This window comes from Falco naumanni, chromosome 11, assembly GCF_017639655.2.
Source record: "Falco naumanni isolate bFalNau1 chromosome 11, bFalNau1.pat, whole genome shotgun sequence".
Lineage (NCBI taxonomy): Eukaryota > Metazoa > Chordata > Aves > Falconiformes > Falconidae > Falco > Falco naumanni.
The window spans coordinates 883,672-906,419 of record NC_054064.1 but is presented as its reverse complement, the minus strand read 5'-3'; the positions used below and the strand labels follow the sequence as shown (position 1 = coordinate 906,419).

The 22,748-nt window shown below is 36.6% G+C and overlaps 1 long non-coding RNA gene across 13 annotated transcripts in view; it reads right to left on the bottom strand.

Moving 5' to 3' along the window:
- LOC121095495 overlaps positions 1 to 22,237 on the bottom strand; it is a 64,389-nt gene extending 42,152 nt beyond the window's left edge. For all 13 annotated transcript variants that reach the window (XR_005830130.1, XR_005830122.1, XR_005830133.1 and 10 more), the window contains exon 1: positions 21,862 to 22,237. This is a non-coding gene — a long non-coding RNA (uncharacterized LOC121095495). The remainder of the gene's footprint in view (positions 1 to 21,861) is intronic.
- Between the last annotated feature and the right edge of the window lie 511 nt (positions 22,238 to 22,748).

Genomic DNA, 22,748 nt, shown 5'->3' with positions numbered 1-22,748 from the left:
GCACTTATTGCTGCATTTATTGTAGCAGAAAGAGCTGGCTGATGCTATAGAGTGGAGAAGAATCCCGTCTCTCTGAAGTCTTTCTCTATCATATATCCTAGCAAGGGGTTCAGAAAGAGGGGCAATGCCCTGGGAGTCCACTGTGTGCCCTCTACCATGACAGTCAGTAGTAGTGTCAAAAAAGGAGAAATAGCAATACACCGAATGCTGCTTCTGGAAGGGAAGACTTTTGCTTTACATACAACAATAATTTGAAAACAAAAGTAAACTTTCTTGCAGTACCCATTTCAACCCTCAAAGACTCAAACTGACATGTACCACTTCGATCAGAGTAGGATGTAACAAGGTGTAGTAAGGAGTTACACCTTTTTTGGCAGCAGAGGAGTAAGGGAATACCTGCTGCTGCTATTATTTCTTGATGTCCTAGTTTAAGCTCAGACTCATCAAATCAATGTGTACGATGTTCTTACTCCTTTAAACACAACTACCTGTATTTTTTTAAAAAACCCAAGAGATGGAAATATGTGATGATGAAACTGGATTTTTGTTTGCTTAAATGTTCACATCAAGGTTTGTATAACTACCTTGAGCTGCTTCTTTGCAGAAGCCTGATTTCTCCCAGGTAACCTAAATATAATGTGAACAGTTAAATAAGTGCTTTTTGTTTTTTTGGTTTTTTTTTTTTTTTTTTTATAGTAAAGCATCTAGGGGAGTCAAAATAAAGGTCAAGGATACTTTCCCCTTCCACTGCTATTTTTTTTTTTTTCTGAATGGGGATAATTTTCCATTGTCACAAACAGAAAGTTCTATTCTCTTTTGTAAGCACTTTCTTCTTTCTTGAAATTTCTCATCTTTTATTAGCTTGTATACTTGACATACGTGTAGCAGAAGCCTTCATTTATGATATAGGAAGGGAGTTTTGTTAAATAAGGAAGCCACAGACTTTTACAATTTTTGCTAAGCTCTGCAGAGTACTCTTTCCTTGAGTAAAGTTAGTATAGGAAGTGGGAGCGATATGGTGAACTTGTTTCATGAGTACATAAATCATAACATTCAAGAAGAAATTTTTGTTAAATAATTTCCTTCACAGTATGTCACATGATATTCTGGTGCATGCAGTGAGTCTTGGTTTTGAGTGGTATGGTATATAATACCTTCATTTTACTAATTAAATTAGCATATATAGACATTGCCATGTAAATGCTCCATGCCTTCAAAGTGGGAGATGAAATACTTTTCTGTGTTCTTTCTCCATTTTGTTTCACTTTCAGAACTTGAATCTGCTTATCACCTGCAATAAGGTTGTAGCTGGGAGAGGAACAAAAACTCATGGGAGCATATATTGTTGTAAACTGAGTTTGGGTTGGTTGAAATAATTTGGCCTTTGGTTCTGTTCCTGTATGACAAGCTGCTCTGATAATGGTGGCAGAACAGCACATGCCCTGGGAAATGTTACTGCTGCTGCAGATACTATAGTCTGCTGTAGTGACATTGGATCATTGAAGAGGTTTTAATAGGTCATTTTAGTTATTTTAACTAAAAACAAAAAAAAAGTTTAGATAATTCTGTATCTAGCAAAAGCACTGTACCTCATGAGAGTTCTGACACTGCAGCAGTGCTATGACTTGGCAGTTTGCACACTTCTAGACAAAGTTGTTCTCTGCAAACACAGGTAGTACTTGATGGACTGAGACCTGCTCTTTGTTCCTTTTGCTACTTTGATTGACTCTTAATAGCATTTTTCCTCTTAAATGTGTAATTATATATCTCTTTAGTGATTCTTTCTTTAAAATTCATTTACTAAACCTTCTGCCTTAAAATGCATATAGAACCTTCTATAAAAATGCATGTCATTAAAAAAAATCAACAACCTAAATTACCAGGAAGATTTCAAGTATATAAAAAGTAAAGTGTATCCAAGTATTACAAATTTCTCTTTTTTGGTTTGTTTGTTTGTTGTTGTTTTCTTAATCTGGAGGTATCTAACCCATCAAATCAAATTTGAGCCGAGGGGAAATTTTCAGTTAATCACCTTTTATTCCCAAACACAGTGCCATATTGGCTTGCACTTGATAGGGGAAGACATATATTTATTAAGTATTTGCATACCACTCTTTTAATGGGGTTTGTCTTTGTAAAGAAATAATTATATCTTCTGTTGGACAATATTCTTTTTTTGTGATACTCTAATGAACAACCAGCATTTTTTTTATTTTTTGAAGCAACTTTCTAGTGTTAAAAACCAATAAAAGCAGATCTAGTACATAATCAATAGTGAGAAATATCTTAAGGGGTTTGTCTCAAAAATTAAGGTAGCTCAGAATTACATATACGTTTTGTACTTAATAGAATGTTTTCTTCATTCCACACCTCAAACAGATCAATCTTTACAGATAGCCTCAAGCATCTCCCCCTCCCCCCTTATTTTTCTTCTCTTTTTCAAGTGTATACCTAGCCCCCTCAAGATTTAAAACAGAGGTGAAGCTGTGGTTATAGTTAGATGATTCTGCTGAATTCCTGTGAAACCAGGGGGTTTGCTCTGTGAGAAGTTCCCTGGAATGCCTGATATCCAAACAGTACAGTTCCATGGCTTGGAAAATGGCAACCTGCCATAATTTTGGTAATTGTTGAAGATGCTTTGCAACAAGGGTAGCACTTCTTAAGCCTTGTTATCTATAACATGATGATGAAGGTTTCAAAGGCCCAGGAAAAGGTTATCGAGTGCCCTTTATCAACTACATGTTTGCTTAGTTCTGGTCATAATTGGAGGCTGAGAAGACCTTAGTCTTGTCTGATTTGTTCTAGGTATCGCCTATTATGTGGTGGTAGAATCTGGCAGGAAAAAAAAATATTTTAAATAGAGAACTGGTTAGGGTATTTATATGTTTTATTAAATGGTGTTACTGGATATTTGATGTAAGTAGTTGCACTTGTCCAAAATGGACTAAAAGCTTTTTAGTAGAAATAATGCAGTAGGTACTGTTGCACTTGGGATTTCTTGCAAAAGTTCCCCACAAATTGTGCTTGTAGTTCTGTCTTGGATGGTTAATTATGTCAAGCAACCTTGAAATACTTCTGGCCCATTACACCAAACACTAAATAACTTAGTGGGAGGCCACATTGTTGTTATGCTTTATGAAGGTGAGATAAAGTAATATGACTCAATATGTTGAATACATGTGACCACTGAATGCTAGATTGCTAATTTATATAGTCCTTCACATATAGAAATGAATCACTGTATACCATTCATTGCTTTTTTTTTAAAAAAAAAAAACAAACTGGCAAACTGATAAATATTTTATGACCACAGGTAAGCAAAAAACCTCACTTTTTCCAGACCACAAAACTTTGAGTTCAAAACTAGTTCTGTTCTATATTAAATTTCAGTGGAATTTAGGAAGAATGAAAAGATCTGTCTAAAACAGTCAATTTGCTGCTGGATAGGAAACAGCTATTTTGGAGTCAATGTGTCTGTTTTTAACTATAAATTCCCTTTTAATTCTTAGAAGTGTTTTCTGAAGGAGTTTTCTTTAAAATAGTACAACTCCACATGAAGTTTAACTTGATGAATCTCCATCTTCCAGCTTGACAGAAAAGCTTATATTCAAAGAATGCACTACTTGTGAATTACGAGTCAGACATGAAGTGAAATCTTATGTTTTTGGTGAGAAATGGCACTTGATCCTTGAGGGAAACAAATTTACTTCAACCTACATGACACGTCACATCCCATTACTAACAAGTGCAATGGCAAGGCTATAAGATGAAATGCCACTTTCTGTTAAGTTAAAAGTAGGACACCTTTTTTCCATTTTTGAAAGTTCTATCACTTCATATAGTTGCTTTTGCAAATGAAAAATGGCAATGGTCCTGTACATAAGTGGTCTATGAATTACAGTAAAGCAGCTTATGCTGAGTAGTGTGGCACAAGAAGATGCCAAGCATTTCATGAGAAGAGGATGTAACAGACATGAGGAGATTAGAGTCCACAACATGTAGTTATGCTAAGTCTCCCGTTCTTGACTAGAAAGGATGATAAATAAAATATAATTATGGTTATTCTTTTTATTTTAGCAGGCTAAGCAAACATGGTGACCTTGTAGGTAGTCAAGATACAGTACCTGGACAGAAAATACAGATAGAGAGAACATACAAGGGTTTTAGTTTTTTTAGCTTCAAGTGTTATCATCAGTATCCTGATCTGGATTACTACTGCCAGGTTTTGAGAGTGATATAAAACTGTGTGTATGATATACCATATGGAATTGCCTAAATTTCTTTGTTACTGTATAGCAGTGTCCAAAGTACTCTCGATTTGCTTTGTTTTGTAGTGGAATAAGTAAAGGGACATAATCTTAATATACCTTCCCAGTCTGGCAGTTAAGGAATAAGCGAAGAGGAGTTTCTCATATCACATCCCTCTGAACTTGCTCTTTCCTTCCCTCAAGGAGAAAAGGAAGCTTTATAAAAATGTTTCAATTAATCCTAGTAAGTTTTGTTCATTAGATATTTTAATGAAAATCTAGCGTCTGTGTTGGAATTGTTCTACCTGTGGCTAAAAGCAACTAAAAGACTCGCCCATAGAGGTAATGGAATGAATGAAGAGAATTCTGTTGTTCTATACTTTGATGAATAGCCTTGTTATAATGTTTTGTTGTTGTTTTAATAGCTTTGACAGAACTTTATTTTCAAGGGTTTGAACCAGTGAAAGAAGAAAAACAAAGTAAGACTTAAGAAATAAGATGCAGTGAGGAATGTAACTCTAGCTTGCAAAAGCTTTCACTGATAATAATAAAGACTGGAGTTGTCATTAACTTTTTTTGGAGTGTTTTTCACTCCAGCTGCACTACACAATACTGACTGGTAGTTAATACATACAGACATATCTACTTATTTTCCTTTGCATTGCAGCATGTGTACTTCCCTAATTGGCAGCTTGCCATTTATATGTGGAGAACAAGATTGTATTAGCAAGAGGAAGAGACTGAGATTTCAAATGACTGCAGTGCACAAATATCTTAGTTACATTAGTGAAGGGAGAAAAGATTTAAATTTGAATTTAATTATTTGGATCATAATGCACTTAGAGCCTTCATAAGGCTAGTCATGAGTTAAAAATAATCAAATCTAAGTTGGAACTCAGGCTGCCCTTGCAAGACTGCATTTTAGGACTGCCCATTAGTTTCAGTTAATGTTGGTAGCTCTACGTAGATAGCCAGCAACCGCAGATACATTCAATAAAGCTACTCTTTACTAAGTGGTGAGACTTAAACTGGTGAGATGCTCCTCCCCCCTCCAGAATAAAATTGTGAAGGCATTTATTTTTTATATTGTTGCACATCATATGTAAGAGCAAGATAATTGAATACTAACTTCTAGAAAATATTCCTTACTCCATTCAAGAATTAAAGAATTACCATTAATTAATATCCCACATTTTTTTCACAAATAAGAGAACAACTGATGTAGTAACAAGAGTTCTATCAGGCACTCTGTCACTGAAATTTTGAATGGACATATTGCTAATCTTGTAGAGAATCACTTGGCACCAAGTTTGTGTTGTCTAGCTGGGCCAGTATGGTCTAATTTGCAGTAAAGTATTTCATTGAATTCTATCTCCTTTGGAAACTCTTGCTACACCTTAAGTGAAACCAGTCATGAGCAGAAACAACTATAACTCTAGAACTTGTCTGAGAAATCAAACATTTCCACTATAAAAAGTAAAGTTGTACAAAATGTTTATAAGGAACCAACAAGATTTAACGAACTGCCTAAATTCTAGAAGACAGGATTTCTTTAGTTTTTTTAAGCAAGTATCTTGCAAGCTTTTCATGCCTTAAGGCCACAGAAAACTAAAATCTTTTAAAAGTGCTTTCAGGCAGACTCGGTTTAGGAGTGTCTCTTTTTCTGTTTAGTGCATGGCAAGGGCTTGTAGTAATTCAGGTGTTATGTAAGATGGAGGGAGGTACCTACCATTTTCTGTATTAGTAATTACAGACATAAAAGTATTGTATATTTTGGAGACTGTGCCTGCCAGCGTAAGCAACTGAATGAATAGGTTTTGAGCACCCAAAAGCAATGCCCTTCTAGACAGAGTACTTGAATTAGACGAGTAGTCTTTGAAGACTTTCTGACACAGGCCGTCTGTTATAGCTTGCATAAATCTGTGCTGTACTCAACCAGAATTACTTGAAAAGAGTTGATAGATATAATTGCTACATGAAACAAACAATTCTCACTTTGTTCTGTAAAGCCAAGGTAGTCATCAATGAACATAATCACTAATATAGTAATGACTTAATCGCTAGAGATGATAGGAATGCTAGGACACTATATTAAAAACAACAAAGTTTGATTATCTATATTCCAGTCTTGCATTTTGCAGTTCTTACCGTGAATGAAGTACTTCAATACCTTCCCTGCTGTAATCAGCTGGTGGTGAGAATACTGAATTCTTATAATCCACTGGTTTAACAGTCTATATGATCGCCATAGTTTTAAATGAAATCTTGATCTGATACAGCTAACCTTCAACCTAGCTTTCCTGTGGACTTATCCAGTTTCTCCTACAAGGAACTCTACTTCCATAAACTGGAGCACATTTCTTCCTCCTTTGCCCCCTCTGTTTCCAAATACAGTAGTCCTGATCCTCTAGACAGATTTTTTTTGTCAACTGAAACAACACAGCAGGTAAACAAATTTTCCAGATAATGTAAAGTGGTCTTTTAAGTGTTATCAGTAGCCTCTAAAATACTTTTGGTTTAAGTGTTCGTGTGAAAATCCTGATTTCATGTAACCCACTTTTCTTGTCCACTGTGACTGACTTCACCCTGTGACCTGTGTGGTAATTTAAAAAAAAAGTTGGATTGTGTAATTTAATCTCCTTTGTTAGTCTTCAGAGAATTCTTTTTCTTTTCTTGTCAGCCAAATCTATGTCTTGTTACACAGTTCTTGATTCTGGCTTCACAGTTTTGACGATAACTAGTCTTTCTTCCTGGTCCAGTTCCAAGGATTTCTGATGTGAAATCAGATCTTTTAGAAATTTAATTCCAAAAATAAAATGTGAGCTGACATTCAGCAATCTGATTTAAAAATTATATGATCACACACATCATGTATATTTTAAAGCATGTTTGCCCTGCTTCATTCCACTAAAAAGATGTTTCTCTCCCAAATCTCCATATTTACTTCCACATCTTCTTGCTCTAGCAGATAAAATCCATTCACTTTCCCAAGTGCTCAAATGAAGCAATCTAATTATAGTAGGTGGCTTAAAGGACAGCTAGCAAATACTTGAAAACCTTATGCTTTAAGTTTCTATGATTCTTTTTCAGCCTGAGATCAGTTTTATTAACTTCTCATAGCAAGCCAATTACTGAATATTTGCTTCTAGTAGGGATCCCTTAATAAATACAGAAAATACCTGTGTTACAGGACAATGGGTCAATCATTCTTATGAAGAAATAAATATAAAAAGTGTTTGAATAAGAAGTGTTATTAACTGAAATTTGAATTTTTATTCTACATCATAGAAAGAAATGAGACATTTCTTCAGCATCACTGAGACAGATTAGTGCTGGTCTATTGCAGAAAATGCTTGCTCACAGTTTGTTTTCAAGACAGACTTTGTGGATTTTGTTAATCTCAGTGAAAGGCAAAGTTACCAGTTCTGGAAGGCAAAGGTGCCCAGCTTCCACTTGCCTCATAGCAAACTTCTGCATTTATTTTTAAGCAATCTGGTTGTAATTTGAGGATTAAAATAATGAGTATTCTCATGAAAAAATCTGTCTTAATGTTGTTTTTCACTGCCATGTTTAGGAAATGTGTTCTTGATTTATCAAGATAGGTATTATGATAGGTAAGAATGGGAATGGTGCTGTATAAGAGGGTCATTGCTTGTCGTTCTTAGAGTAGGATAAAATGTGAGACTTTTGTGAGGCTGTGGGAAATAAGTTTCAGTACATGAGATGTTTTGACTTTTAACTAAAAGGTTGAGGTCTACCGTACCACCATCTCTTAAAAATTAAATCCACATGGCACTATATGGAATACAATATCCATTGTTCATACTTCATGAATGACTTGGAATCATGTGTTAACATGATGAAACCAGATGGGATGTTCAAACACTAAACTCCATTCAGTGCTAGCCAGATGTCTTTCCTGGAGGATGGGGGGGGTGGGTTGGATCCTCCAAATAGCAATTTCAGAAAATATATTAACTATCAAATTTTGAGCAATTGATTCAAGTGATAAATATGCTCTATTGGTTATTCAGTAATTGCTTATTTGCTTTTAGGTAAGTTTGATCTGACCTCATCTTAGCTCCTGGCTTAGATATGGATGTATAATCTGATCCAAAACGTTTATTTTTATTTTTTCCCCAATTTAAATAAGTAAAAGTAAAAACAACTTGGCAAGTACAGTTTCAGATACAGGGTTTGCTTTTGTGGCTCAACTAGCATCTTAAGAGGGAAAAAAATGGAAAAAAAGGCTGTAGACAACAAAGTAGGTAAGTCTAAAGCAAGCTGCAGAATGTAGCACTAAATTTAAAAAGGAAAAAAAAAGTTTACCAAATGGTTAGCAGTCACTTAGAAAAGTTGTATCTCTAAATTAGTTTAACAAATGTTTATATAATGGGCCAGATACATGCATAGCTATGTTTGCAGAAAATGCATGGCTATCTTCTTGTGTCTTAAAAAACAAACCAAAACAAAAACTCTTCAGTTATGTTATCTTTGACCCTTAAACAAATTCCACTACAGTGGGCTTACAGCAGTGGAAAGACTGTAAATATGTTTTGACAGCTGGTACAGTCTGAGGCCTTCTTAAGGAAATAAAAAACAATACAGAAAGTCTTCATTCAGAAATATTCTCATATAATGAAGAATGCCCAATATCTTTCAATGCAGAATGCCTTTTTCAGTGAATCTTACTGCTTGTCATGGAATAAAGTATGAGTTTTCAAACAGAACAATTGAGAAGTAGGTCTCCCCCACATTTCTCTTTCATGCTATGTTAACCTCACTTACTTTATATTTGTGCAGTAGAAGAAATGCCAGCCAAGTTTCTAAATTTAAAAATACTGGATGACAAATCTTTGGCAAGGAGGGATGCACAATTCTAGCCTTCGTTATGCTTCCCACCTCCTGTTGTAGAAAGCTAAGGAAAAAAGGAGCGGAAAGCTCATTAAGATCTTGTAGCCAAAGGCCACAACCCCCTTCCCCATAAAAGTCTTGAATTTTCTTGATTGTCTGCTCTCCCCTGGCAATGTCCAAAATATGCAGTGAATCCTGAGGGCATCCAGCAGGAAATCATTGCTGTCTGGTCTGTGTAAATCCCAAAGAGGGGAAGAAAAGGACAGGACATAGGCACCACATAGTACGTTACCCAGCAGAGAGGCATCACAAGAGAACAGAACAGAGTTAGGTCTTCATAAAACTTTTGTGGATTCAGCCAAGTCACACTGGTGATTTCAATGTCTTGATGTTCTCAAGGCGTAGGCAAGGCATCAGTCTCCTTCCACCAGGAGTGTGTTGGAAACATACAGTGGATTCCTAACTCATTGAAGTCCGCTGGGACGATGCTAAATGTGATCTGTCCTGCTAGTTGCTGCAAAACAACCTGCACGGGTACAGGTGCATTGGCATGTCGCTTGGGGAACCGACCCAAACCATTATGCAACCAAGAAATACATTAATGAACTTGATACACATTCAGCATTAGTCCATGTTTACTTTGACCTTTTTTTTTTTTCTTTGAAGTTCAGGAATTTGTTTTGTACAAGTTTTAGCCAGTCTTTCAGCAAAAACCCTTTCTAATTCCTCTTTGAAAGGGACATGAACTTTATCAGCTTTTTAAGTAATGCAGGTTTCATTTCCTTCATTAATGTGACCAATAGATTTTAATTTTTTTTCCATGAAAATGTTCTTAGTTAAGTTAACTAGATTTTACCACTAAGCCTGAAATTAAGCTAGAGTACTGGTACTGATAGAATAGTTATGATAAATGACTCTGTAAATGAAGTTATATAAGCTTTATTCCTTGAATATAAGTACAAAACTGGCAGAGGATATTGGTTAGAGGGATCTTTTTTCCTCTTTTTTTTTTTTTAAGGATTTGTTTTGTAGAATTGAAATGTGGTTATTACCATAAAATAAACAAGTAAAACTCAATAGACAAACACAACTAAAAAAAAATATTACCTGAGTCATCAACGAGGTGAGGAAAGAAGAAGCTTGGATTTAGAAACAAAATGTCAGATTAATCGCATAGATTGAAGTAACAGTGCCCCATATTTTGATTTACTGAAATTTAATGAGACAATTCTTGCTTTACCGTACTATTTTGTGTTTTCAGGAAACATGTCTCTAATTTTCCATAAAGGAAAATTATGAAAGAGACTGTATCAGGTTGCAAGCTAGTTGTTTATTTGAGGTTTCCAGTAATAACGAAAATGCAGACTTAAAGTCCTAATCTTTGTGTGAATTTAGTAAAAAATATTTATGTCTCTTTGAAAATGATCTGCCCCACAAAAAGGCACTATTTTACTTGTATTTATGCTTTCAAGTAAAATTAAGAAAAATCTTATCCTATCTAGAAAAGCTTCTCATATTTATGGCAACTGTTCACATTTTTACATCTGTACACTTTACACAACTCTTTGCAGAGGAATACAGTTATTCAGGGCAGAATGGTTAAAAGAAGCAGGTTGGATGGAAGCAGAAGAGATAGGTAAGATGCAGCTCACCGGCGAATGGATTTCACAAGGGGAATCTGTTTCTAGCTTTAGAGTTTTATGAACTGATGCTCTGGAGCACACCTGAGCTCTGATGTTGATGGTAGACAGGATCTGGAAGGAAGGATTTATTCTCTTCCATGTCTATGATATATTAGGAAGTTGTTTACTGGAAGAGAACTGATTTTCAAGTGTTATACAAGACCAAAGTATTATATAAGAATTATAGGAGGAGAGAGCTGCTGGGCTTTTTTGTCATGGGTTTTTTCAACTGACATGGAAAAGTACTTTAAATCCAAGCACAATTCAAAGATGGTTTGTTTTAATTTCCTTTCTTCAGGTAAAATGTGTAGTAAAGGCATTAGGAATGATTGTAAGTTAGAGGATGAGGGAAATATGTATTCACAGGTAAAGCAGGATCAATGGACAATTTCCTGTATTTTAGCCACACTTATTGCATGTAGGAGGGACTGTATTTGCAGAGTAAGCTTTATGAGTTCTCTTTGAAATACCTGGTTTTGCTGTTCCAAAATAGCAGAAGACTAAATTAATTTGTAATTTTGGTTATCTATTTTTTCTCTGCTTAAATTAGAAACTTGACTAATTTCATTTTATTCAATTTTATACTTACAAATCATTGTAAAGTCAGTCATACATAAACATTACAAGAACTTCATCTCAGATTGCAGTCCTGAAAATGGTTCATAGTAGCCACCTAAAGCAGGACAGACAAAACCACTTTTCCAGACAAAGGATTCTGAAGTTCTGTAAGTACGTAAATGGCTGCTTATACACAGATACCTCAAAAGTGATGATCTTGATGGGCTAGTAGGAGAAAACAGTGTGAAAAAATTACTTCATTCTATTTATTTCAAGTCCAGATCTTCAGTGCTATATGTTTCCTTCACAGAAACAATGTCTGCTTTCAGTCTACAGAAGTAGTTGAATTCTCAGCTGTGCAAAAAATACAATTATGACAAGTGCACTTGACCTGTAGTGGAATTAAGGAGAGTACCACCTGCACTAAATATGTCTTGTAAACAGTGTCAGGAGCAAAGGGATACAGTTTGGCCAGAAATCAAATCCAGTTGCATAGCTTACTACAATAATAACATTTGAGGTTGCTTTAAAGTTTTGACTTCTAATTGTAACCCTACTCTTAAACAACGAGTGTTGATGAGTTGTTAGCAGCTGCACTGTGAACAGGAGCACTCTCTGATCTGAGATAAAGCTGCCCAGCTCTAGAAATAGTCTGTCATGCAATAAACAAATTTTCATATTTTTTTCTTTTCTTTGTTCTCTTGTAGTCCGAATGTTACAAGTGAATTCAAAGAACATAAGGAAACTGTTTCAGGGCACTTTCCAGAATATATTTATCCCCTGATACGTGCCTACTCCTATATATAATAATAAACTAGTATAGCAAGTTCCATGTTTTGTTTTAAAGAAAAAACTCTTCCAAAACCGAACCCTTTAAAACTATCTAGGTAATGAAGATGAGCTAAATTATTTTATATCTAGATGTCATAGGGAAATAACAAAATAGTCTTTTAGAAAGACACGGTATACTGCAGGCTGCTTTTCAAGACAATCCAGTAAAATAAATTATTTAGTCCCGATCCAAACACATCTCTACCATGGAAGTTCCCTGAATGTAATCCCTAAATCCTCCATCAGACCTCTTTTTATGCCAGTCTCACCTTGAAGTAATGCTGTACCTGGAAGAGGTGTTATCCTGGGTTATTTTGCCAGGCAGTTCTGACTAGTAAGGTTCTCCGTAAGAACTACCTGTCATTATTTATCTCTTTTAAACCAATCCTTTTCCTCTTTGGCTTCAGCTTAACAAACGTTTCACAGCATAGCTTAGTGAGGAAAGAATGTGGGGGAAGTCAGTTGTTTAAAGCTTTTAAAAATGTCTAAATCAATTTCTAATTTTTTTTTTTTTTTTTTTTGAGGCATAGTTAGGTGTTCTAGATTCACAAAGTGCAGAAAACCTGTACTGGACAGTCTTTTACTTCCAGTAAGGTTTATACTGTGGTTATACAGAGTGCATTTTCGTACATGTATCATGCAGTGGGAAAGTTATGGACCTGAAATGCTGGGTCCGCACCTGAAGCAGCAGTCAGTCCTGCAGCGTAGAATGCTTGGGGAAAAGGGGCTCCTCGCCCACAGTGCAGGAAACGCCCGTGGTGGGCGTTTTGGAAACAGCACAAAATCTGCAATGGTCTTGAAGATGATGGTACCCAGCCTATACATCCCAGCAAATTCAAATTGCAAGACCTCAAAAATCTTAGCAACCATCTACTAAATGTGATTAAAGATTACATATGTGTGTGCCATCTTTTGTATTATCTGAATCACTGTACAAGTGCGGCATTTATAGCATCTCATATTTAATATGCATTTTATCACACTCCTTATTTTTGTAAATCAAAATTGAAATTATACAGACCTTATGTAGTTTAGCACTTTTTATTATCAGTCTGTAAAACAGTGGTGTTTTTCTTTAAAACTTATATCAGTCCCAATATAACTAATAACTGTACAAGAAATCAATTTATTCCTGAGGAAAATCAACTTAAGTGCCTTAGCTGTTTTGTGTGATGGGTTCTGGTTTTGTCTCCCATTTCCATAGCAAAGAGAATTAATTTAAGAGAGATCAATAGCGTTGCCGGCATACGTTGCATACTCCTGCTATAATTCATGGTGCTGGGGAGTATGCGACAGCAGTTTAAGCTGAATGTTGTATCTTGTTGTATAGAATTATGCAAATAGAATACCCTTACAAAGAAGGTTTTGTGCTTACTAATTTAATGCAGTAATAACTAATAAGGGAAAATGTGTAAAGCAAATCGTTGTCTGTACTTCGGATAAAAAAATGTGCTAAGCCTCGATACTGAGGGTGTGTAATGGATGTTGTTGTGTAAAACACTCTGTGCACTTTGCAGCATGTGAAACCTGCAGAAACTTTCCAATAATGTTAAAGCACTTGCAAAAATGTTGCACCTGGAGCAGGGAGGAGTGAGGAGGGCAAAGGTCAGCATTAGGCATTAAGACACTGACTGAACAGACTTTACACTTGGTGAAAAGTCCAGACAACCCCTGCAGTGTCATCTTACAACTCTGGTTTTCTTCTTTTCAGGACATAGTAATCCATAAATACACTTAAGTCACCAGCAGCTTAGATCTCACACCCCCCACACACCCCACCCCACCCCCCGCCTTCTCCCCCTTTTTAACTCTCCTTTCATTTTTAATTCTTACATAAAGATCTGAAATTTTAACCCTTTCTACATCTTTTAATCAACCTTGGGAACTGCTTTTCTACTTTGCTGTCGTTCACTAGACTTCTCATCTTTTTCAGTCCTCCTTTTTGCAAATCATTGTCTTAGAAAAGTGTTTTCAGGTCAACTGAAAATAATGCTTGAAAACAGTAGCACAAACTCAGTGTATGAACATTCTGGGAAATCATTGGATTTTTATTTCTGAAAAAAGGCAATTATCAAACTCTGTAAACAATTTAAATGCATCCTTTTTTTCTGAAGCTTCTTAACCAGACACTTTATGTAATATATCTCATGGGATGTAGTATAAAATTTGTTTTACAACTACTTTTGATCTTATTTGTTTTGATAGATGAAACAAGTTTCAGCTGCTATGTTTCAAGAAAATCATCTTGTTTGCCATTTTTTTATGGTGCTTTTTCTTAATCAAACAAAACCTCATCAATTTCTCTAAACTGGAAAAATGCAGGGGTAAAACACAAAGAGGTGTTTGTACTTTTATCATACAATTACGTCTTTCAGTTTTGCATCTATTACACTTAGCAGCTGAAATCATGAGACCAAACTGATTTTAATAATTTTATTTGATCCCATTATCCACATCCCATGGCTTAAGCGACTGGAGAGACTCTTAATATAGTCTGGAGCCTTGACGGTAAAAATAGACTGGTGAAATACAGCCCATCAATTGCACATAACAGCACACATTTTGCTGACTTCCTCTCCTCGTTCCGAGCACCGCATGAGGCTGTACTTCCATGCAGGATGTTTCCCTCTCTCCTGCTTCTAACTACCCCAACCCTTTTGCAAACCCTCTGAGATAACCTGCAGATCTGCCACATTGCCTTTTTCTTAATTTTTACAACTCCTGGACAGCACTGACACATAGATAGCTGAAAGTCTGAGTATTTCTTTCATACTGTGTGTGAATATTGATTAATAGAAACATACAGCAGAAATTTTAATTTTCTTACACACAGAGATCCCTCATATTTGTTCATGGAGGGGAAAAAACCTCTTTGGTTCCACGTGTGCGACACCATCATTTCAGTTAGTTACAAAATGGCAGCCTGAAAAAAAATCTGTGGAATCTCATGATTACTTTGGGCCCACTGATTTCTTTTCCTGTGCAGTGATTTTTACAGTTCCTGCCCAAGGGTTTCTAATTTGGTCTGTTCAATGGTGGGAATGAAAGAATTGTCAATAGAAGCAGAAAGGTGAAGCTGGGAGCACAATTTAATGATCACCAGCAAAGGGGGCAGAACCCAGTAAAGGTATTTACTTTTCATGGCAAAGGGTCTGTAGAAATTGAAGACCTGTTTCAGCATGATGCTTTGAGCATGGAAGTAGTTCGGTCAATTTCCTTGAAGCTTTTGAAATAAGAATATATTCAATGCCATTAAAGGCCAGGTCCTTGGTGCACAAATACTGGAGGTAGTAAATGTCTAGGGCTCAGGTTTGGTACTCTTGGTCGAGCAGTGGAGCATTTTAGCCTGCAGTTAGTCTCACTGGTACCATGGGACAGACTGTTAAATAAGCCATTACTCTATAGGAGTCAGCAGTTCGGTGTTAGGCCTTGTGTGACGGCAGTTAATATTGAATATAGAGCATCATTACAGATGGAGTAGTATCTTACATTTATCCTGTATTCTGATGTTTTGTTTCATGTTAGGGGGGGGGAAAAAAAAGTGAATGTTTAAGTGCATTAAAAACTTAAGAAAATTAAGCTAGAACTGAGTTATGTGAACCTCTTGAGAAACAGGCCTTGTATCTCATCTAGTTATAGAAATACCACACCAAAAATGATCTTATTTAATAACAACAACAAAAAAAGACTATTGTTCTGTCTGGAACTTTATATTCTTTTCAAGCACCTATCTCAATGCTGACCTTGCAATAATAATCACAAATTCAAAACCTGAATTCTACTAATATGGTGTAGATGAGAAGCCAGGCAGTTAAATGATTTGCCCAAGGCTACAAAGCATCTTGCTGGAGAGCTGAAACCAGACCTTTTACCATGTCTGTCTGGCCAGTCACAAAGTCTGTGCTTTGTTTTGTGTTCTCAGGCATGTTTCTTCACGCACTTGTTACTTGGCCTGCAGGCTTGACATATAGCAAAGGCCATGCTGCCCACTGCATTTTCTCCTGGATTGTTTTTCACCTGGTATTTAAAAAGTGATTGGGGTTTTAATGAAAACCTGATTCAACTGAAGACAACTATTTTACTGAAACTCTTTTAATAATTATTTTTCAGAAGTTATTTTCAAGAGCTGTTTGTTTTTTTCTTGATTCAAGCTTATGGTGACCTGAAACCATCAACCAATCATACATAATGTCAAACTAAACTGTGAATAGTAGAGAGAATTTGTACAAAATAGCACAGGAATGATAAATGTGTTGATAATTTTTTTCTTGTGTAAAAATACAAAAAACCACCCCAACCTTAAAAAACCCAACCATACACCAACACAACCACAGAACAAAACCAACTAAACTTGCTCTGTATTGCTTTCAGTTGGTGTCATGTCCCATCCCCATGGCCACCCACCCCACCCCACCCTCCAGCTTGCCTTGCTTTTCTTCTAAAAGATTCATTTTACTCACTTACCTTATCCATGGGCTGTGTAAGCATATGGGTAGGACCTTGGGCGTCTTTTGCATATTTCACTTGCTAAATCTCAGTAAATATTGTTATATTACTCCATATATATCTCACTGAATCCAAATTAAATAGTAGGTAAGACTGTAATGATGTCATCTGTGTGCATTATTTGTGTAGATAATGTTTGTGTGTGATATATACAGAATTTACAGTCTGTACTTTACATGTAGATCACGCAGACACAAGTGAGACAATGATCACCAACCTACGTAGCATGGGTGGGGTATGAATGTATAAAATCTATGTAGGTAAATGAATAGCAATTGAAGATTACAGATGTTTTAAGGGTGAGCACTTTGGCCAGTGGAAAATTATAATTTTCTGATGTTTTTAAAATGCTGTGTGGTCTGTTGGTGTTTGTTTGTTTGTTTTTTGTTTGTTTTTTTTTTTTTTTAATTGGAGAAGTTACCATATCCTCACACTTTCTGATTTCATCAGAAAAGGTGAAACAGCTCATTCTTTCATTCACCCACACCTTTCCTTTTTTTTGTTCACTCTTTGCTTGAGGGGTTTTATTATTATTTTTAATACTAGGCAATTAAATGATGCTGACTACGTGTTTGTCTGGTGTGTGATAGATATGTGCATTCCTTTTTGCACGCACTTGTAAAAGAGGAACTTGCAATGATTTTTGCCTGAACGCGACTAGGTTTGCTGCTGTAAAAATAATATAAATTAAATATTCTTAATTATTTTAGCTCATGCTAGAAAAGATTCAGGACAAAGGGGAGATTGATGCAGTGTGCCTTACAATGGCCCTACTGATTTCTCTACTGGCCCTTCCTCTGCACATGGTCAATTAGAATTGAAAATCCTGTGCTGATTTCATTCGCTGGAATTTTTAAGCAGGTCAGGAAGAAAGATGTTATTGAAAGGAAAAGTCTCATCTAAATAAGAAAAGAACACGTGGCCATCTGGTCTAACTGTACCATGCCGAAAGTCATTTTGGCTCAGCCATAGTTTGAGCTTTGCAACAGTTTGCCAAAATATCAAACAGAAATCTGTTTACATTAAAACACTCTGTGCTTTTTATCTATAAAAATGCAATGCGCAGTTCTCTTCCTATCTGTAATGCATGAGCTCATTTGACCCTGTTACCTTATTGAGACAGCCCATGTTTCTGGTAGGCTCTCAGGTTACTTCTGCTGTGTAAAGGTATAAGTGAAACAACCAATCTTTTGAAGGTTTTGAAAGTAATCCTAGGCACTTTATTCTTATGACTAAAACTTGCACTTCTGCTTGAACTGGGAAAGGCTCAAAAAAACAGATTCAACAGAGGAAGCAGTGGGGAAGGAGGGGAGAGGAGACTTTAAAAAAAGAAATTAGAACTTGAAGTTTGTGCAACTAGCACCATGGAGTTTGCACAATCAGTTGGAGACCATAGGCTAAGAGATGAACTGTAATAAACATCAAATTCTTAAGGAATAGAGTCATAAATATGATTGAGTTTCCATGATTGCTTTGTTTCGACAACAACTATTTAAAAGTTTAAAGAAGTCAGCAAAAAAACACAGGTCAGAATTTTTCACATTTAGGTAAATAAACTCTGTGTAAAAAGCTAAAACATAGCTCCAAATCTCAGGTACCTGGACAACAGCAGCTGGATGATAATGCCATATTTGCAAAAATGCTGGGAATTTGTATCTCCTGCCTACTTTAGTCAGAGCTGCTGAACACCCAGCATTCACAAAAGCCAAGAGACCTTACTGGGAGAAGGAGAGAGTGTTGAACTAAACATGGAGGCAAGGGCCCTGCATTTGTATGCTGAGGTTTAACGCTTAACTCTTATGTGATTAGTTGTTACTTTTGTAAAGACAAACAAAATATAAATTGCCAGTTGAAATATCCCTTCTAGTACAAGGTAGTGTGTAAATCACTTCTGAAGTTTAGAGGAATTGATTTGTATAGGATTACAGCCTTTAGGAAAAATCATATAAAACTATGATTGCTTATTGTCATTACATTAAGAAAATAAAAGTCACCACTTCAAAACGCAGCTGCAAGCATTATTTTGAAATACATTTATGAAACATAAGTAAAAAAAATATTTTTCAAGCATAAGATGCCAGGAAAAGTAGAAAGGAAATTAGCATGTATTTATGCAAGTTCACTAGTACTAACACATCATTTACAAGTATATATCTCTCATATATGATCACTGTGTTGAGTTTGCTTGTATATTTCATACAAGGTATATAAAATGTTCCTTCAGGAAAGCGTTAAATTCCTTGACCTTAAAAAAAATAAACAAATACAGGAATACAAATTTGGTCACAGCCCTCAGTTAACTATCTTCATTTCTATGAAATCTTTTCTCTAGAATCCCTGTGGATATTGTTGCCACTCCATGCAACCTTTTGTTTGTATGTCTCTGCTGCTATTTGGAAAGGAAGTTTGGTTTTGTTTTTTTGAAGACTAAATTTATGGGATACCTATGCTGGGTGCCTTTTTTCATAGTATTTATTAGCAATATTAAAGAAAAAAAGCTAAAAAAATTTATGTCTTTCTATTAATGTACCTGTTAGTGTGACTAAACTATAGTTTACGCCTTCTCAGGGAGTAAATTAAAAGCTGTGTGTGTGTGTGTGTGTGCATGTGTGTTTAAAAACATATTTTTTTTAAAGTCTTTTTTACACAAAGTTCATATTGAAAAGCAAAAATTTATCATAGTGTGTATCATACCATAATTTCTACCAGAAGACAGTGCAATTCCAAAGGACTTTTAGAAAATAGGTCCGCATGGCATACATTTAAAAATCGAACAGAATAAATTCTTTGAATCTCCCTTTTCCCTGTATGTCTCTGCTAACCCCATCCATAGCCACACCAAATGGAGAGCAACTATTTTGGGGAGTACTGCATTCCCAAGACCAACTTTCTGGCACGATGACACTGGGCCAGTCGGTATTTCTCTGGGCTGTGGCAACAGGAAGGTTGGGGGTTGCAAGGCCAGCTAACTGGTCTCCTGCCATGCTCCCCTTCCGTGGTTGGAAGACAACCTACTTGCAAAGCATTTCGCTACTGCTGTGTTTAAAACTGCCACAAAATGGTCTAGGAGATCTTGCTAATCTCTCTAAACCCAAATACGTTCAAGTATTTCAGTTTGACTGCCTTTCAGATGTAGGTCTCTGTACACTAGTGACTTGCCTTTATGTAGTATATTGTAAACGTATACAAAACCTTTACATGGTATTTGAGCTACACGCAATTATGTAAGCAATGCATGAACTTAACGTAAAATACGGCGTTGACTGTAAAGCTAGAGTGGAAAACACTGTAAAATGGGAAACGGTGGATGCCCTTACAACGTGTTGGAAAGTGTGTGCACGTATGCACATGTTTTGTACAATAACGCACATATACATTTATAAAGTTTCTTATTTTGTATTTTTTGCGAATTGTAATGAAGTTGAAACTGAGCCCGGCCGACATAAGGAGGAAAGGCTTGTGTTTGTCTTTAATCTTTCTGCCGCACGGTTCAGACTCCTGTCTGATCTGCACATAGCAGAGCAAGGGGCTTGCCGTGCATTGCGTGCAGGCTCCTTGATTGTGGAGGGGAAAAAAAAAAATCTGGCTGGAATCCAGACAGGCGAGCGCAGTGCTCTGTTGATCATTGTGTCTAGCCTTCAGGTGTCTCAGCTCACAGTGGGCGGCGGTTGGGGGAGGGGGAGATAACAGGAGGGCAGACAAAGAATAAAATGGTGTATTTAAAAAAAAACCCCATATGTAAAAAAATCATGTCAAATCTCTTTTTTTAAAAAATGCTTCTTTTAACATTCCTTTCCCTGCAGTGGGAGCAAGCAAACATCTGTCCAGGAAGATTTATTTAAGCCATAATTAGTAGCGTCTGGAGTCTTTCAACAATTTCTCCTTATTGCATTTAATTATTTTTTTTTTAAAGAGAAGTCTGCTCATCTTTCACTTAGAAACTGTTTTCACTTCATGCTTTATTAGAGATCCAGCCCAGCCAGGACAGAGTCAGATTTCTATTGTCTTTGCTTTTTCCCTTCTGATTGTAGTTTTCAGAATCTAACTTTTTTGTTTTGGTTTGGTTTGTTTTTTTTTGGGGGGGTGGTGGGGGGCATAAGGAGCAATCAGGCAAGGGGGAAAGATCTTATTAAAGGTTTATGAACATGTGGCAGAGCGGGTGAGAAGAACAAAAATACAAACCGGTGCTTCTTGTTAGACAGTTATCCATTTGGGTTCAGTTTCTTTTCCAGAGAAGAAAAAAAGCTCTGCTTTGTCTGTTGCTTCTGTTTGAGAACTCTCATAAATCTTGCCCAGAAAGCAACTTGGGCTTAAGGAGATCTGGCCAGCAAAGCTCTGGGAAGCAATTGCAATGTGTCTTCCTATGGATATTCTCTTCTTTCTGCCCCCCTCATCCCTGCTGCCCCCTCCACCCCGACCTTCTGATGTTATGCTGCCAAGAGCCCCACACCCATCCCCACCCCACCAGGAATCTGTGTGAATGCAAGCTGCAATCTAAAGTTGCTTATCAAAAAGCCTCTCCTCGTGCTGCATCCAGATATTATACTAGTTGTGTTTTTTTCCGTCCAGCCATAACCCTTTTCTAACACTCCCCCCGTTGGTTCGCCTCTCCCCCTCCCCCCCCCGTGGAAGGGGTGGGATGGGAACCTTGCTCGACTTCATTGTTCCAAATGTAAGAGCTATTTGCCCCAAAGTGTCTTCGTTGTCTTTCATAGCTAATTATAATAACTGTCAGATGTCTGGAAAGTCTGGGCTGCCCTTGCTGGCAGAGTTAAAGTTTGCCTTTATTTTTTCCCCCTGGGGACAGATCAGGCCTGATTAGAGACAGAGTACAAATATAAGTGAACAACATACGTGTGTAAGGCTTTTTGTCTTTGTTTTTCTTTATGAACAAAGCAGCATGCTGGCTATGTCAGGACGCAGTGTGGCATGCAGTGTGCATGTAGGCACTGCCCTGGAGGATAACTCTTTCTTTTTTCTTTTTTTTTTTTTTTTATTTTCCTCTTTTTTTTTTTTGTTTTATTGAAGCATGTAAGAAATACTTCTGAATTTGAATAACACTTTAGATACTTGTACTTCTCATAAGAAAAAGTAACCATCGATGTAGTGCACGTAGCATTTTGATAATTTTAAGAGATTTGCTTTTCTGGGTAAAAATAAAAATAAATAGACCCCGTACTCACAGTTTTGTGCTGTGCAGGTCGTTGTCTCCTTCTGCAGAGACAAGGAGAGTCGGAGGATGTCAAGGGTGCAGAATCCCGGTTTAATTCAGGAGAAATGTACAAATGTGCTTCCTGAAGTCGCCTGGAAGTCAGCCACTTGTGCTCAGACATCCCATTGCTGCTCTGCATGCTATACTATCTGCAGTTCTGAATTGAACTAAATACTGCCCATGTGAAAGCCAGGGGAAACACAGTCATGTGGGACACACAAATCCACTCTATTGGCTCCGAAGGCACAACTTCAGCATTCTTGCATTTCCACCATTGGTTAACAGTTCAAGCTGAAAGAGTCTAGGTCCTCCTAGCGAGTCCGTTTTCCCTTTATGTGTGGAAGAATGACTGTAGGATTTTACAGTGACAGGATTAGTTAAGAAAGGGACTGAAGTCATCCCTTTGACTGAAGCTGGTGGGTGGGGATTGGGAGCTGTGCTTTTCTCAAGTCGACGTTTTTCCTTTTTCTGCCTGCGTTCTGTGTGTCAGGAAATGCTTGCAGTTAACTTGGGCAGCACAGAGAAACTGAAATTACTTTCTTCAGGTTCAGGGGTAGGGACCTGACTTTTAGATTAACACAATGTTTATAGGCTGTACAATAATTTTTGTGGTAATAATGCTACTCTGGCTGGCTAAAGTGTGGTTATTTTCTTTTTTCTAGATTTCTTTTTAAGCCCAGAAAGGGCTATATCAGGATCATCTAACTTTTGCATCATATAAGCCAGAAAAATGAATCCATCAGTTCCAAAGCACAGGCAAATAATTCAAGCAACAACAGAAAATAGATTTTACAGAGCTATTTGATCTCTGGGGATATTATGATGTGGTCATAATATTTTGAAAGAAGCAACAAATTC